The sequence below is a fragment of the Meleagris gallopavo genome, chromosome 28 (assembly GCF_000146605.3).
Source record: "Meleagris gallopavo isolate NT-WF06-2002-E0010 breed Aviagen turkey brand Nicholas breeding stock chromosome 28, Turkey_5.1, whole genome shotgun sequence".
Lineage (NCBI taxonomy): Eukaryota > Metazoa > Chordata > Aves > Galliformes > Phasianidae > Meleagris > Meleagris gallopavo.
Window position 1 is genome coordinate 2,677,400 of NC_015038.2, and position 3,912 is coordinate 2,681,311.

The following is a 3,912-nucleotide window of genomic DNA, read 5'->3' on the forward strand; positions in this document are numbered from 1 at the left end:
CAGAACCGCCAGCAGTAACTGCATGTTTGCAAAGACTGCATCTCCTACTGCACTGATGTGATAAAGTCAGGGAACTTCACTGGAGATGAGATCCAGGGAAAGCAAACAACCCAAACCCACCAAATTGCAAGCAAACATACAAGAATACACTGTTAAACTCAGACTGAGCATAAAAAGACAGACTAAAAGACATCTGGGACAGATGTTGTTCAATCTGGTTTAAAACAGACCATGAAATTTTAAGATAACTTCTTTGCTCTTACAGCTTAATATTTAAAGTGTACATCTGAGAATGAGCTGGGGGAGGAAAGGCACAGAGAAAGCCCTGAGAGCTGAAGTTTCTCGTAGCAGCTGTCAGTTCTGCATTTCTGGAATGAAGATCAACTCACCCAGAAGCACGATGGCACATGGCATTAAAAGCTCTCCAATGATTTCATAAGAACTCAGAGCTGCACAGCAGAGTTCTGACAACTCATACTTGAAGCGTATCAGAATCCAGTTCTAACATGATGAAAAACAACATCAGTATTTAAAAGGATCACTGAACACCTACATGACTGAATACAGGCTGTATAACAGTATCACATCTCCAGCTAACACAGTCCCTTGAACAGCAGCATTCTGAAGTTGCCTTGTCAGCACACAAAATAATGGGGAGTTAAAATTGTTCTGTTTCTGTAAGGAAATGTTTAAATCCTTCCATATTTCCACAGGCACTACAGATAAAGTCCAAGATAAAAAAATATATATACATATGCCACTGAAAAGCAAAGCTAAGAGTCTTCAGAAAGCTCATAGCTGCCTCATCTTGCAAGGAAGAGGAATGTTTAGGTCAAGCAATTATCAGCAGAAATAACAACCTACTCTCTTATACAACTTGAGAAGTAAAATGAATGAGAGGTTAAGTGGTTACTGATGGCTTTGTTTTAAATTGTGGCATGTAATTAAATAAACATCCAACCAAGCTTCTGTGAAGAGGCACAGCCTGCTTTCATCCCCCATGCCTGGCACACGCAGGGTCCGTTTCAACTGCAGGTTTTCATTCTAGTGGGCAGAGCTGCCCTGCTTGGATGGCAACGTGTTACCAGTAAACACTGTCACTAACAGCACCACTCTGTGCCTTCTTACAGAGACACAAAAGATGGGTAGGAAATATTCTTAGGGGCTAGCTCTACTGAGGCAAGGCTCACTGTCCAGAGGATCCCAATTAAAGGGGTCATTATTTGGGTCTGGACTTGATGCAACTCCAAACATCAGTAAGACTGGGCACAGCCGATGTTGCATCTGCAGGATTTTTAGGGATACACAAATTGAAACCCAATAGAACAATTAAATGATTGATGTGGCAGCAGTTTTATCAGCCTTGTGCCCATCCTCCTTTTGAACTTAACTGCAAATGAGAAGATGTTATAACGTGATATAGAAACATTCTAAAAACAAACAAAAAGAACACAAGATAGCAGAAGCCTGCCTTCTACCTTGCTTCTTGTTTCTCACCACACCGCAAGTCTTCAGAGCAACTGACTTGTCTTTTTACCTATCCAGAAACTATCTTGCTCATCTCTGGACATTGCCACACGAATTACCCAAATTAATTGCCGCTGCCCAAGGCATTTTCTGCTCCCCCATGCAACTTATCCAGAATCCCACTACTTACACTTCACATTGTTCAGGTGCAATACTAGCAACAAGACAACTGATATTTAATAAATGCATTTTTTTTTCCTGCAACACTATTGCCAACGCAGGACTGGAAGTTGCTAGTGATGAAGAGCTAAGTACGTAAAGCTATGAAGCCTTGAGACACTGACAGATCTATTCGTAACTGACTTTAATCTCCAAACAAATCAACCAACCACGCTGGGATTTCAGTGCTTGCCCACACCTTTCCATTTTGCAATGCCTGCAGGAAAGAAGCAGCAGCAGCAAGAGAAAGTGACCACTGTGCAGCAGAATGTGGGAGTTGATTGCAGGATTTCATTAATCAGCCACATGAGGGAAAGGTTCACTAATTGTAGCTTCCTTCACTTTTCACTACTCGCCATCTTCTAACAATAGTGCAGATACCATCATCAGCCACCCAGAAGTTGTCTAATTGCATAGAAAGGATTTAGCTCTGAATTAACAAGCATGAAACCTGTAAACACATGGGCTTTATAACTACTTAACAACTACAAGCAACTGAATTCAACAACCGGACTCAGTTTTAAGGCAGCCTTCTACTGACAAGCAAAAACTGGGGATACCTGCTGGGTGTTACAAAGTTCATTGTTTTAGGTATGTATACATTCAATAGAAAACCAGCAAACATCATCAGTGAATTAAAAAACATCACTACATCCAATTCTGATGAGGAACTTGTCACCAGACTTCCAGATCACCAACAATAAAACATCCAGAAGTTATAATCTTAAAGGTTTAGGATTTGAAACTATGGTGAGAGTTCTCCAGCTACTCCCAAGCACAGCAGTGCAACGGACTGGCCAAGTTTTGTCCTGAGAGAGCTACGAAATACAGCTGGGCAGCAGATTGCTACACCTCGTGCTGACACGTGCCAAAGGGTGCTGTGCTACTAGCAGCATGCTGGACTTTGGCACTGAGCTCTGCTGCATAGCAGTGCCTGTGAACTGCAAGACAGGTCAAGTCTTTTGCAACACTGCATGATTTTATGGATTTTTGTTGTTGTTGTTCTGGTTTATGATAGGCTTCTTACAAAGCTTCCCTGATACCAGAAGCCTTAAGAACTGAGTCGTTAAAGAAACACTTTCCCAACCTGCAGCAAAACTCCAGTGCTGGCAAGTAAATCAGCAGCAGAACACACACTGAGCAGCATAGTCACATCAGCACTATTCCAGGACACAAACACTGCCAGTCAACATCAGACCACGAGTCCATTTACCCCAACAGCCGGTCTTGCAAAAAGCCAGAAGCTGATGGGGCAGAGCAAGGTGTTCACTCTGCTCACCACCTCCCAGACCTGAAGCCATTCCTGAGCTCAGCCCCCCTTCTTTTTGCAGGCAGCCAAAGCTGCTGACCAAACAGTCAAACCAACCAGCTGTGACAACAACTGTTCCATGGATCAGTGTGACAAACATCCTGATTTCATGCTGTATTCCCACTCTGTTTTGTAAACTCTCATGTTAGGGACATGAAATGAAAAAGTAACACCTACAAGTTGGCATACATAAATAGTTTATGGCCTATATTTACAGAATCATAGAATGGTTTGGTTGGAAGGGACCTTTTTAAGGTGATCTAGCTCCAGCCCCCCATATAAAATAAACCTTAGGAATGATATAAATCACGTCTTTCCAGCCTATGAGGTTATCCTATATCACAGAATCATAGAACTGCAAGGTTGGAAAGGACCTACAAGATCATCTAGTCCAACTGTCCTCCCATTACCCTTGATAGCCTAGATCAGGCTAACAGAACCACAGAATGGCTAGGTTGGAAGGGACCTCAAGGATCATGAAGCTGCAACCCCCTGCCACATGCAGGGCCACCAACTTCCCCATTTAATACCAGACCAGGCTGCCCAGGGCCCCATCCAACCTGGCCTCGAACACCTCCAGGGATGGACGGGGCATCCACAACCTCTCTGGGCAGCTGTTCCAGCACCTCACCACTCTCTCTGTAAAGAACTTCCCCCTGACATCCAACCTCAATCCTCCCCAACGACCTAAAAAGTTTAAGTAATAACTGCTGTGCAACCTTGAGAAAAATGATCAGAACATGCAAACAACACACGAAGAAACACCTCACCAACAACGACGATTTCAACGACAGAAAAACACGGCCAGCAGCCTCCTCACGTTCCTAAACCCCACACAAACCTCGCCTACGGCCGGCACATCCGAACGGCCCGACCCGAGCAACGCGGGTCGGGCGGGGCTCCGAGAGCGAGGTTCC